Source organism: Triplophysa rosa, linkage group LG1 (assembly GCF_024868665.1).
Source record: "Triplophysa rosa linkage group LG1, Trosa_1v2, whole genome shotgun sequence".
Classification (NCBI taxonomy): Eukaryota; Metazoa; Chordata; class Actinopteri; order Cypriniformes; family Nemacheilidae; genus Triplophysa; species Triplophysa rosa.
The window spans coordinates 27,347,359-27,362,547 of NC_079890.1; the positions used below are offsets into that span (position 1 = coordinate 27,347,359).

A 15,189-nucleotide genomic window follows, 5' to 3' on the forward strand; every position below is an offset into this window, starting at 1 on the left:
CGTCAGACTTCGTACTTCCGCTCAATTTCAGTTCACTTCTGTACTCAGTCTGATATAGCAAACCAGATTATCTCCGGCTCCGCACCAGCCGTCCAACCAACGAACAGAGAGCGGGCTGAGAGCCGTGACGTAGACGCTAAGCGCCGAATTTAAGATTGTAGTTTAGGTTAGGGAAATCTAAAACGACAGCGGACATGGAGACACGGCATGCTATTCGCTCTGTTGTGGAGAATATTCCCGGCACTTTTAAGTTGCATTAAATTAAGTTGCAGCATTTCCGACAGACTCGAAATGAATGAAGAGCTGTGTTTAACAGAACTAATCCTGACTTTGACAGTTGGCTGCAAATATGTTCTTGTTTGTCTCTACTGTCAAATATTAGTTTAGATGCACTAATTGTACCGTGGATGCGTAGATGTACTTCACATAATCTGCAAAAGTCGTTCACAGCCATCTTCATTCCGGTATTTCGCTCGATGGTTTTGTTTTCGCCGCATACCTGTGTTTACAGCGGAAGTTCGAGGCGGCTGAGCCGGTGCATAACATACGTCATAACCAAACGTTATGTGATTGGCTTACGGGTACACCAATGCTTTTACACTTCAGACAACTGTATAAATGATTGTATAAATCCAATCCAGTCAGTGTGCTTCACACAGCTCCAAAATAACCTTTATCGCAACTGCATAACGTTCATGAAGTCTTTTGTTGTTCCTATATATTTATGTGGGATGTAGCTACATGCTTCCTGCTGATCCCTGGATAATCTATACTTTATATGTGTGTGTGCGCACATCTGTATGTACTCTTAGTTATTGCGTGTTTGTGTTGACCCAGGTCTCACTCAGCTCGTCCCCATGTGTGAGTCTGTGTGTGAAATACTGCACACTAATAGGCAGAGCCGGCCTCTACATTCATGGAGGGCCACTGTGCGGTGTCACTTTAACAACCGGGAATTATCACCAACATCCAGATTTGGGGTTAAGAGTGTCTCAAACAGTATATAGATACATTTTCCATCAATAAATTCACCCAGAACACCCAAAGCATCCTGCCGCCTGATTGACGTTTTTACCACAAAATTATACCACGTCTGTCGGTGGAGGAAAAGAAACATGTCGCCATTCCAAAATTAGCTAGCCATCAACATAAAATAGGATAAGTTCACTGTGGTGTCATCTCACAAGAGTATTGATTCAGACAGACGTTCGGGATAGAGAGCGGATTTCCCATAAAGCCAGTAGCCAGCGTGTCTTCTAGGGGAGACAGTGAAGGAGAAACATAAATGATACAATATACAGCACTAGGGATTCAGAATCCCAGATTTAGTATTCTAATCTTCTAATTTAATGTTACAATTTAACAGGGGGTTTTAGAAACAAACAAGACATGTGAAAACATAATGCTATATCAGGCATGTTTTCTGTCAGAAGGAAAGGAAGGAAGTGAAAACGACTCTACTACAAAATAGTGAATTTATGTGATACTGTCTAACAGCCAGACCACTGGATATAGTTTTTGCCTCTCTTGAGTTTACTGTATTCTCACTGAGCTGTATTCTCATTGAAAAAGTGGTGTAATGTGTTGGGGAAATGGTGAAAAGCAGGTGACAAGTCACGGGAAAAGAAGCAGCCCCATGCCGATGTGATTGCACAAGCACCCTGTCAATGTGATAATGCAGCTATCATGTCTCACAAATGGGATTGAAAAGGAATAAACTTAAAATGATGATCTGTGGTTTCGGTACGATTGCATATGGCTTGAACCTGAGTTTGATAACACGTCAAACTAACCAATCCAACAAACACACACATAAAAAACTGAATTTTTCCGCCAGCTGGGGTGCCAGAAATATACAATAAAATAACATTTTTCTTCTGTAAAATTACACGTTTTCCATGTTTCTTTTGTAAATTTGCAATCTTTTCTATGATTTGACATTTTCGACCGTATTTCAAAACGATGTAGAAAAATAACAGTAAAATTCATTTTTACAGTGCAGGTGTCCAGGTGAACCAAAGGGCTACTGTGATGTATTTACCAATAATTTGTTAATAATGGCCCGAATATGTGACCAAATATGTTACAAATAAAAGGTGAAAAATTGCTAGGTGTTCCTGGTAGCCATGGTCCTAACAATGCTAAAGTCATGGGTTGGATTACCAAGGAACACATGTACTGTATGTACATGTAGGCTAAAATTAGTAGCTTCTAAGTTGCTTTTGATAGAAATCACTGTCAAATGCATAAATGTAAAACTTAATTTCAATTAAATTCAGTTTATTTATATAGCGCTTTTTACAATGTTGCATTGTTTCAAAGCAGCTCTACAGGAAGAAAGACAAAAACAGACCAAAAAGTTAGTATTAGTTTTAAAATAACAACTGTAAAAATATGTAAAGATTATAACATACAAGAGATATTTTTATTAAAATAATGTGGTTATTTCTCCTGAAGCAATGAGAAAAATGTGAAGGAAAAACTTGATGAGACCTTGATGTGGCTTTGATTTAACAAAGTATGTTAATATAAGCAAAACTATCTATTGTGAGTTGCTTGTTGATGGTCCCCAAGAGTAATGTAAAGACTGTTCCATATGCCTTTAACCTAGAAACTGATAATTAAAAATGGAACTGGAACATGAATTTACATTGGACTAAAAATGCAGCAAGGTGACTTAGCCTCTTCATGTCAGAAGACCACCACATGCCATCAAGCTATATATAATACACATACACTCAGGGAACCAGTCGTACGTTTTACCACCAAAGCAATGTTTTCTTCTGAATGACATGAAACATCCAATTGAAATTATGCCAAAATAATTCCATTCGCCAATCAGATTACATGCAAGTACTCTGACAGTTAAAAAAGATTGTTTAACCAACCAATCGGATGCCACGTAACAGCTCGGCGTGCATGTGAAGCAAAGCCCCGCTTAACCAGTGTCAGTCGCAGCACTGTAATGAAATCCAGACCGAGACAGAGTTTGGATTGATTTCCAACATCTTGATTTAATATCCTGAATTAATTATTTTAACTTGAATAATATATAAAGGAAAATAAATGTAGAACACTCTAGGGAACAAGAGAGGGCTTCTTTCTTGCAGAGTTATCTCATGGTCAATCTCACCCTGAGACTACTTTCAGCTGTGTGCGTGCCTGCCTGCAAGCATGTGTGCGATTGAGCCAGAGCATGTAGACCCACTACATGAGAATGTGTGTGTGTGTATGCCTGCGCTGAACGATTTCCGGTAAATTACTTTTGTGGGTATGGGCTTGTGTGTTCGCAATATCACATGAAGAGAATGCATGTTTGATTGAAGTTTATTGTATGTATCCTCACCAAAAAACATTGCCTTCAGTTGAGCTGATGCACTCAGTTCATCATGCATGAAGAGCAGATGGTCTTTTTTTGCAGGTGGGAAGAGGTGAACACAAGTGTGACTTCAAATCTTTGCAAGCTTGTACTTATCAAAACTGTGGATATATTTGCGTAATGCATTGTAGTTGGAATACGACAGACTAAACTTATGCGTGGACATGTCACAGCTGCATGTCAAATTATTAATGGAGTACATTTTTGCACATTTAAAATAGTGCTCTAATTATTATTATTTTTTTTTTTAAGGTTAAATCTAATTATATCAGTACATCAAGAACAATCATGATTCATTATTTATTATTATAACTCAAACCCTATATAAAAAAGTCAGACTTTCGGTCGCCTTAAATAACACAGTACATTTAATAATGCTATAAAAATTTAAACTGACAGTAAATCTTTTTTCAAACATCATGTTTTATTGTAATGTAATATTTGTAATATTGTAATGTATTACTTGAATGTAATATTTCAGAAAGTGAAAGAACGTGTGCATAAGTTAAAAATAGCTGTAAAAGAGAGACGGTAAGGAAGTCCTTATATGGGCATGGTTTGGATACATTTTAAGCTAATAAATGTTGGCTTGTGCTTCATAAATTCATAAACAAGAACAAATTGAGGTGTCGTGTAAAAATCAGGAATCTAATTGTTGGTTGCTTTCAAATTTTTTGCCAAATTATGTGAGGAAACATTTTTATGAAAAACAACTGTACATCTGTATATTTGTTAAATGGGACCTATTTACCCTCTTCTTAATGTTTGCTGAATTGTGTCCTGCACCTGTACCCAATTTTGGTTAGATATTCACATCTCTCTCTAGTTTCTCCTTAGAAGAACACAGTACCTGAGAAACATCTAATATTAAACACTCCTGTGATGTCTAGGCAGCCGCTATTGGCACATCACCATCCCATTCGATTACGTTTATTGATAAGTTAGCCGGATTTTTCCCTCGCTGAATATCTGAAACAATCATCAGCTCATAATCCTTTTTTCTCGCCTCGTTCTGAAGTGAAATAAGAAGGCACATGAAAAACTCATATTGAGCCAGGTGCTGCAGCGTCAGAGCGTCTCGGCTCCATTTGTAACCGGCTGAGATGCTTCTCTCCTCGTCACTGTCTTCATATCCTGCTCGCTTCTGACACACGGATTATAATAAAAGAAGACTACTGTCAGGGACGGGTTGATTTAAAGACAGAGCCAGTCAATCAATCACAAAGTTCCGATTAAAAGTACATGTATTGTTCTGCCTCTCTCCGTATCTGTAACTCTCATTCTTTTTTCCTTCCTTCACACTTTTTTTTCATTTTAATCTGAGAAAAAATAAAGGAAGGCCTGTAAATTTCATCGCTTTCACAAAACTCTGGCAACTATTCATTGTGTTCTACTTTTTCCTTTCAACCTCTCCGCAGGAGGCTGCATTCATGACAACTTTATGTACGATGTTCTCCTTTCAAAATGCCATCGATGCCTCAGATGAGCTCTGCACTATGATCTCCCAACACAATAAAACCCAGCGTCAGATCCTTCTTATTGACACACGCTCGCTGGAGTGGTCCGCCCGAACGAGGCACAGGGCGTCGATTCTCGCTTTTAAAACACCGTTTTACATTTCCCCCGCAGAAAGCATGCTAATTATAATGAGGGTGTTTTACATGATAAAATGATATCGAGTCCGATTGCTTTTCCTTCTTTTTTCCTCAGCAACCTATTTTATGGCGAGGTTCAACAATGTCACCAGAAAAGAGGTAGCACTTAATCACCCAGACAAACACGCCATTACCCTGCGGATCCTAAGAACACCAAGCTGAATTAAATATGGTAAACTATCTCATTACACAAACACATGCATAAAATCTCCGTCTCGCAGCGATCAAAGGTCAGAGGAGTGAATATCTAAAAATCCTTCTTTGAATTCATTTGGCGTTAAAAGCGAACGCTCTCTAGAGATGGCAGTCACCTGCTGCTAGCTGGACTCAAGTAATGACTATCTTCTCAAAGACCTGTCTGTGATGATGCCATTTGTATGTTGGAATATCACTTGAGCGCTCGCTTTGAATGCTTCCAGGAGGAGATCACGAAGTCATTAACTATTTTCTGTCTTTCTCAGCAGTTAGTGTTGATGCAGCCTGCTCGCAATAATGTATTGTGTTGCGAACAAGAAGAATGGCCACTTCCCTGCCTCCTGGTGCAGAGGGGGCCCGCAGTGACACGGAGGCTCAGGTATATGGATGGCCTGAGGAGGTCTCCATCATTCATAAAACATGCTGCTGCCGCACGCCACCGAATTGATCTTGCAAAAGAAGCCGGGTGGCATGCCGACCACTTCATTAGTCTTCTGCGGCTACAAATCACACTCGTCGTTGCCTCCCAGGGACCCGCTGTAACCGCAAACTTGGCCGTGACGCACTTGGCCCGGACTCGGATCTCGACCGGTCTGACAGAGTTTTTCCGCGCAGACCACATTGTTTATGGTGAAATGACTAAAATATGTTTGAAAAGAATGACAACAGAGACCAGCCCCCTAAAATAAGAAATGCACACAATTTTTGAGCTCTGTAATTGATTGCTGGTGGTCATTTTGGGCGTCATGGGATAAAATCAAGTGGCTTCTCCATAAAACAATGTCAAATATTGATGATATTTCTCTTCCCCGGCCTCTGAATGAATTGCCCCACTCACTGAGGCTTTTTGATGAATGCTTTTTATTGCCTTTTCTGTTGTTGCTGGAGCAGCTGGAAGGAACTGGGCCCGGTCCTCTCAGACACGGCTAACCAAATTGCCCTGAGAGGACTGCGACATTACAGTCCACAAATCAGAGCTGCGTTGATTTTTATTATGTTTCTGTTCTTTTTTCTTTTTTTTTGAGAGGGTTTAATGGCATTAAAATGTACCCGCATTTCTGTTGTAAAACAATCCCACGATAAAGCAAAAGTCAATTTTATGCTTGATGATTGACTAAACGAAAGAGCAACGGCATTTCCAGTGAAACAAATGTTCCTAAATGAGCATAAAATGTGGTAGTTTCTCAGAACGTAAAGAGCGCCAACAAAAGATTGGGCAGATACAGAGCGCTGATGGAGAACGTCAAAAGGGACTTCATAGCTTGGCTTGTAAATGTGAAAAGAAAATGGAATGTCTTTCTTGCTCTCTTCTGCTTTTGTCTGTCTGTTTCAGAAAACAAACTGTTCTTGCATTGTGTTGTCTCTTTAAAGTTGCATGGTTAGCCCTCAACCCCCCTCATGCACAGTCTATTCCCTCAACTGTCATGCTGCCAGGCCTAAAAGCCTGTCTTGTGAAATGTTCAACATCAGAAATGGTTTGTGTGCATGTCAGTTTGGCCCACCAAAAAATCCAAACAGTTATAGCAAAGGCACCATAGGCATGTTCTCCTGTGAAGTTTTGTTTGTGTTTTAAAGGCCATTGGTTATAGCTGAAGCACTATCGCTGTCTAAAGCTTATTTATGATCTCGCTGCTATATTAAGATCTTATCAGGTTAACACAACCTAAGGTCACATCTACTTTTAGCACACACGTTGAGTTATGTAACTTATTGAGGCATCTGAGAATGACGGGCAACTTCGAAACTAATAATGACATCACTTCCGGAATACCTAGTATTAGTAAAAAAAAATATTCAGATCACTCTCTGAACATTTCCATAAGCACACATATATATTTCTCTCTGCATCCGCTTCTCTCACAAAACTCCCCATTTGACTTGTGAAACACAATGAACACATTTGAAGATATGCATGAATAATTCAGTCCACCAGGGCTGTAGTGGTTGAGCATGTAAGCATGCAAGTGTGTGAAGGAGGGGAGACAGGGTGGTGGGACAGCAAACAAGTCCCGTCTGGTTAAGCTTTTTTGAAGGACGGCCCAAAGTGCGCAGCGCAGCGTTACAAGTGCTTGAGGTCTGAGGGGAATTGGGAGCATCTCCATTACCAGTGCGGAACAATTTGTTTGGAATTATGCCAAGCAGCAAATATCTGGACCTTTGGGGACAGCCAACATCTGATCCCACAGCAAAGCAAATCTCTACAAGTTTGCTTCATTCCCTCTCTCCTCTCACCGCAGACTCATTCTCTTCTGTCCTTCCAGATCCTTTCAGCTACAAATGCTTTCTTTGAATTAAAGCACAGAACCTTTGCCCTAAAATTCTTCTTGTTGCTCAACATTCAAACGGACGACTACTTCCATGTTCTCCTCGATGCTGCTCAGTCATTTCCGGTAACAGTGTTCAGCGTATCTACATGCAGAGATCATGGTAGATTATTTCTATTTTTAGGGCGGTCACTTAATTAAAAACAATAAATCCTGTTTGTGACGTTAACATGCTAGTTTTTATGACAGATCTTAAATTAGCAGAAGTTCACCTCCTAATATATTTGATAAAAGTACACTCAACTCCGGAATAATAAAGCCGTTGTATGCACCCTGCAGCAGTCTTCTCAGTTCTTTTGAAGAGGATGTACCTAGTGATGTACCTAGAATATTTCTTATGGTGCTGATAATGTATGTACGTAAAAATCTTAATTTGAACAGTTTAGGTTTCATAGGCAGAAACAACCCATTGTAAATGCATATAACCCGAACCTAGTGAGCCGTACGATTTAGATTTAGATATTTTTTTTTTTTTTTTTTTAGATTTCAAGTCAGAAGTACGTCACAAGGCTACGTGCAAGTAGTCCGTTCCCAGGCAATATATAGTAATAATATATAATATAATTATATTTTTATTTAATCAGCATTTCTAGATGTATTGTGGCCATCCCAGTCCAGTGTCTGTTGAATTTCAACAAAATCAAACCTCAGGAGTGAGATCAAGCCACCCAACAGCAGTGTGAAACACTGACAGCATGACAAGACACATAAAAAATGTGATAAAAATCAAGGTTATCACATAAAAATATTGTTGACCCTTTCCTAAATGCTGTACATGTACAAATATTGTTATATTGCTTAAGAGTGAATATGAACTTGTTTTCTTTGCCGTGTTTGAGTTCTGAAAAAATACAGAGCATCTTTTATGTTTATGTTTGTATTTTGACATTTTTCTTCTGTTTTTATTTCCTGAAATTAAATGCAAATAGAAACTATATTTTTATTTGAAATTTGGGAGAAATGATGTTAGTTGTTTACAGAATGAAACAAAAATGATAATCTAACCTAAACACATACCTATAAATAGTCAATTCAGAAAAACCAAAAATGATCTTTAAAATGGTGTCTTATTTTTTTCAGCAGCTGTACGTATTGATAAAATAAATATTCTGAATGCACAGTAAGCTGCCAAATGTGTAAATGTAAATTAAATAATATCAAAAAAGACAATCAAAATGACATAAAAGGTTAATGGTATCCCCACACAATATTCGGTCTATTAATATGACATAATTAAGGGCAACATGAATCAGCGATGTGGCACAGACACGAGTGGCTTGTGTTCAAACTGAAAGTCAAAGCTTGACTATTAAGAAATTCTATTACCCACTGATGCAATTTGTGGGTAAATACCATTCATCTTCAATTCATATTCGTGCAGAGCAGGCCAAAATAAACTGTGACGTGTTGCTAGGACACAAGCACAAAGAGGGAGCGCCAATAGTCTAGTTACACATCTCTCCCTCTCTTTCTCTGTTATAAAGTGCTGTGACAGCAGAAATGTTTGTGTGACAAGCATTTGGGGGCTTAGTCCATTAGCAGCCTCTTATGAGTCTCCTTGGCGAGTTATTGGGGCAGTGAGTCAAAACCTTGCAGATCCTTCCCTCCTCCATTTGTATCATGTGGTATATGGGCACAGAAAGTAAAGACACAAAGGAGGAAAGACAGACAGAAAGAAACTGCCGTGTTTTTGGCATCATTTTAGCAAATGTGATGTGACAAATTGAAAGAGTGCACAGACGTGCACGCGCGTGTTCGTGTGTACCTCTGATGCGCAGAATATCTGTGGTGTTATTAGTTAAACAGGCACATGTCCATAATTGATGTGTGAGGCAAGTCTGTGACTGTATGCACTTTGCACGAGGCATCCAGGAAAGCCGGCTGTAGCTGTCAATCAAAATGACACATGACCGTAAAACACAATTACGTGTCTATATCTGTTCCCCACAGCCTGCACTAAACACAGGGAATTCATGCATCAGCTTGCTACAGTCATCTAAAACACATCTAACATAGCAAAACAGAATTCAATGAGCATAATATACACAACACATTCGCCAAAAGTGGAGTAGTTCAGTCAGAAAATCCAAGTTAGACTTACCCCACCTGAACCGTACTATAAAACTCATGCCGCGTGTTATATCTGGAATCTGCTTTATGCAGTTTTCAAACACGAACTAAAGAGAAAACATATCTATCATACGATATGAATGTGTGGACATTGAGAATGATTGTTACCTCATGTTATGTCATGCACTGATGTTCCCAATATGCATCTTAAACTTTTCATTGTTTGCATGACTGTTCACATCATTCTTTATTATCAAAATTGATGGTTTCTGACCGTGGGCTGTCATTAACAGTCACGCGTAGAGGAAAGAGTTATAATAAATCAAATATAAACCGAGGGACTTAACAAGACAAGGCTGATCTTTTCATAGTGTTTTTGGATAAAGCTGTATCTCCAGGGGTCTGCTTGCGGTCTGGTGCCAACTCTTTCTGCGTGACATGGCCAAGCATCTTTTCCCAATAAAGAGCAGCGGATGTTGATGGAAAATGCCGTAGCATTTTCATTACACTCACCATGCTAATCTGATTTCTCGTTCCCTTGTTTTAGGTAATCACATGCCACCATACAGCATGTTCCAGCAGCGGGGCTACAGCTGGGCAGATGTATTCAAGATTACAGCTCACACATGCGCTCTCTAGTATTGTGATATTTTTATGCAAGTTAAAGGGAAGCACCATTTGAAATTCAATTGAAATGAGGCTAGATGTGTGTATATGCTTTATCAATAGAACTTACAAACAAAGCTTTGTTCGTAAGACTTGAGTTTGAGCTGTCTATAAAAGGAGTATTTTAAGACATCTTCCAAAAAGTTGGCAACGTTGGCAACGTAAGTACACTGCCTCCTAAGACAGCAAATTTTTACCAAATTCTTTTTTTTGGTATACTTTGTGAATGATAATAATGTATTGTGATGAGACATTTCATCACATATTTCATTCAGTACTGAAAAGTTTAGATGACAAATAGCATTTCCCATATAATAAATATTGTATTATTTAGACAACAAAAAATGTGTCTGCTATTTATGTATGGTAATTCCCATATTACATGCTAATGCAAAATCTATTGAAATCAAATGTGATGAAAGTCTCTTGTGCACTTTGCTATATAACACGTTTAATGTTGTTGTCTATGCAGAGTGTTTCAAATCAGTCACACATGAGGTTCCATTTCAATTAGGATGTTGCCTAAGAAGGTCCTTGGAGGTACATTTACACTGAGTGCTCGGTGGATTAGATTGAGGGTATTTTTAAGGACGTTTTTATTAATAAGTATCATTGGTTGCTAATCCAATGCAACACCAAGTAAATAAAGCACCAGTGGCAGGAAATCTGATGTACATACTAACTTAAAGGGATACTTCACCCAAAAATGAAAATTCTGTCATCATGTCATCGCCTTCAAGTTGTTTCAAATCTGTATAAATGTCTTTGTTCTGATGAACACAGAGAAAGATATTTGGAAGAATGCTTGTAACCAAACAGTTCTTGGACCCCACTGACTACCATACATATCTATATTATACTTATATTAGATTTTTTTTGTTCTGTTCAAAATATGATATTTTGCAGAATGTAGGAAAGCAAACAGTTCTGGGGCACTTTTGACTACCATTGTCATTTTTCCTACTATGGTAGTCAAAGAACTGTTTGGTTAAAAGCATTCGTCCAAATGTCTTTCTCTGTGTTCAACCAAACAAAGACATTTATACAGATCTGGAACAACTAGAGAGCGAGTAATTCATGACAGAATTTTCATTTTTGGGTGAACTATCCCTTTAATTCAGTCTGATTTTCCCTTTTTCTATAAAACACAAAGGTTGAGTTGAATGTCACATCAGAGACATGTTATGCAGAGAAAGGAAGAGAGAACATAGTCCCACATTTATTTATTGTACACTTTTGTCCTTATCAGTCTACTTGCGCTCTCTCACTCTCTCTCTCTCTCTTTGCTTGGCTGGGCTAATTGAGTGTCTAAACAAACTAATTAATCACTGGCATTGGTGGAAGACGGACAGGTCTAGAGAGGTGATGTTCTTCAAACTCCCTCTAATTTTATGTTTTTAAATCCCTGTAGTCATTTATTTGCTGAATATGCACATTTCTCCTTCCCTGAGATCTCTTTGCCATGGCCAAGGTTAACTGTACACACGCTCATTCACTATTTATGATTTTGCATAGCGGATAAGTATTTTTTTCTCTATCGCCGCGTATATTCACAGTATCCGGGCGCATTAATCAAAAATAATGAATAAAATGATCCGTCTGACAATGCTCATAGCCTCCCAGGTTTCAAGAGAATATCCGACCAACTTTATTAATCAACATCCAGATTAATTGTAACAAAGTGTCATCCATAAATTTCCTTTTCATTTTAATAGTACGTTGCCCAACACTAACAATATCCCTTGTGACTTCAAATTTATTGAGGGCTTTGGCTATCGCGGAGAGGATGAGAGGGTGACATGATATCAGGAGAGCAACACAAATGTTGTGTTCCTATTCACTGCCTGACGTCCAAATGATACACACCGAACATCTCCACCGCGGACCAATTGAATGCATTTAAAGATCCCCTTTGGATCGAACGCTTCTTCAGCAAACACTTTGCCGGTGGTGTAATGGTCATTTGTTGCCCTTCTGTGACTAGTACCCCACCCCCTACTTTTTGGTCCCGCTCAGCGCTCTGTAGAAGGTGAGGCGCTGAAGTAAACCATTAAGGTTGACAGTTTCACTTTTCTCCCTCTAATTACTTGTTCCTGCCTATGTGGCATTTCTTACAAAAATTTGTTGAATAATGACCGGCATTAAAATGGAGACTCTTAAGAATTTATACGCGTCGCTTAATTTATCATGTACTTTCTTTATCTCCTCTGTGGATTTATGTCCAAAGTGTCCAAAGCCCCTCTGCCTGCTGACAGTGCCGTCATTTTCTTAAGGGCACAGCATGTATATCAGTGACAAATTTCCCTGCCGCCATACATCGCGTCCTGGTAAATTGCATGCAAGCAGGCCATATTCACGCCGTGTTTGTTTGTGCTTAAAACACACCGCTGACACTGACGGCTATCTAAAAAGACAAACATTGTTATGATATTGTCAAACCATGTTTATTTAAAGGGATAGTTCACACAAAAAAGAAAGTTCTGTCATCATTTACTCACCCTCAAGTTGTTCCAAACCTGTATACATTTCATTGGTTCTGATGAACACAGAGAAAGATATTTGGAAGAATGTTAGCAACTGAGATTTCTGGGGCACCATTGACTACCATAGTAGAAAAATATGTTGTATATTTTTTTGTTTGGTTGAACACAAAAAGAGATATTTTGAAGAATTTAGGAAAACAAACAGTTCTTTACTATACTATGGTAGTCAATGGTGCTTCAGAAATCTCAGTTGATAGCATTTTTCTAAATATCTTTCTTTGTGTCCAACCCAAAAAATATGTATACAGGTTTTTGGGCAAACTATCCCTTTAATCATGTTTTGTTTTTTATAAAAAAATAAAAGAAGCATTTACAATCTGTTAGCATGATATATTTTATATATTGTGAATTGCAAAGTATATCTGGGGGCTAAATATTGTTGGTATAGTCGATCTCTCCAACAGACTTCTGTCAATTGGAGAGTTGCTGCTATATTGTAGATCACCTACTCTGAAAATATGTCTAAACATTGTGAGTGAATGCATGAGTGTGTGTGTGTGTGACATTTTAAATACGATGCTCTGTACTGTTACTGTATGCATTGCAAACATATCTACAGTATGACTAACTTGCCCACCAATTTGCCGTCTCCCTCTTCCTTATTAAAATATGCACCCTTTTTAGACCTGCATTACAATGATTTATGTAACAGATCAGGCGTGTGGTTCTAAGAGCCACCTACTGCCTTCACTTTAATGCTGTTGTTTTTTCCCCACTTTTATCCTAATGATAATATTCCGTGCCCTCCCAGGAGCACACGCCCGTATTTTTCAAGGGCATTTGAGTGGGTACTCCCTCACAGCAGTTTAATATCTCCTCTATCACATTGTAAGGGCATCCTCTAACACTATTGCGGATGCCCACTGTTAGATAGCGGATAGTAACCACTGTTAGATAGCGATCCAACACAGGTTGGGTGCCGCTATTTAGTCACAAGCTACTGTAATATCTTTTATTCTGTTCTATGATTCGCATTACAAATGAGCTAAAACCAAAAATATTACAGAGTTTAGGGAGAGGTTGAAGGTGAAGATTTTCTGGAGACCCTGAATAAACTTGGTACCGCTCTTCCACCCCTAAAACAAATAAAACATTTCCCAGTATGAGCAAATAGATTCTTGCTGGCCTCTTTCGATGGCGGTACGACAACAATGAATACATTATCATGGGCTCCAAGTTAAACACTTAGATATGTGACCTAATGAAATTACAGGCTCCCCCTGTCTGTATGGCTTTGCTTTAGCCCCCAATGAGCATTTCTATGCTAATCAGATGCAAATACATGGAAACGATGGCAGATATTTAACCCTGGAGTACTGGAACGCCACAGAATTAAAGAGATTCACCCCTCCCCAACCTCCCCACATTTTTCCTCCCCATCTAGTTAATGGGGGGCCTTAGAGAGTAGCCAAATGTTTTACCTTTTTGAAAGTTAAATGCCCACTTTCGCCTTGATATTAAACCACAGATACTGGCCTGAACTTCAACCTTTCTAAATCCCCATTTCTCTTGTAAGCCATTGCCCTGAACACTTTTAGCTCTATTCTAATGAAATGTAATTTTGGTTAGCCGGTCTCGTGATATTACGGCGTACACTTCATATTGGTCTGCATAGATCTGGCAGGGGTGTTAAATATGCAATAGTTAACACAAGCTCTATGCCACATTATTGTAATACAAAGTGATTCTTTTAGCTAATGTAGTTGCTTATATTGCCCACTGTTGTGTGCAGTGAACTACTCTCTCTGCCATTACAACCCACGTGAACACGCACATTTTATTAGTGTTTCACGGCCCTGCGATTTTCATTGCTAAGCCAGGTCACAGTAAACACATTCTATCTAACATAAACCAATGCATCTTTTGCAACAATTTCATTCTTGAGTGGAATGATGGAACATTGATGACCTGTTGACCCATGAACATGCACATGGCAGTGTTTATGTGTTACATACCTGCTGTACATACACCTATAAGAATAGCTTGTTTCAGCTAGTGTAGTGTGAGATCATCTCTAGATCACCCCTATAAGTGAACGTATCATCTTTTAGAGGTCACTATTTACAGGAACATGACAAATTAGCACATGCAGTTTTTTAAAAAGCATGTTGTCTAATACATAAAGATAGTGATACATTTTTAAAGACACATTAAAAATGTATTTGCAACATAGTATGAAATATACAGCCGCATTCCATTCCACATTTTCATTCAATCAGCAGTTCTAGATGTATTGTGGCCATTTCAACTGTGAAAACTGTGATAAAAAATATTTTATTATCAAGATTATCACATAAAAAATAAAAAAATAATTTTGAACCTTTTCTTAAGTACAAATATTACTGTTGTATTGCTTA

General features: G+C 38.5%; 1 long non-coding RNA gene across 2 annotated transcripts in view; it reads left to right on the top strand.

Annotated features, from left to right (window-relative positions):
- LOC130553608 (uncharacterized) overlaps nt 1-10,982 on the top strand; it is a 28,213-nt gene extending 17,231 nt beyond the window's left edge. Inside the window, exons 3-4 of one of the 2 annotated variants that reach the window (XR_008962878.1) lie at nt 5,090-5,206; nt 5,496-10,982. This is a non-coding gene — a long non-coding RNA (uncharacterized LOC130553608). The remainder of the gene's footprint in view (nt 1-5,089; nt 5,207-5,495) is intronic. The other variant, XR_008962879.1, reaches the window with a different exon arrangement.
- The last annotated feature ends 4,207 nt before the right edge of the window (nt 10,983-15,189 follow it).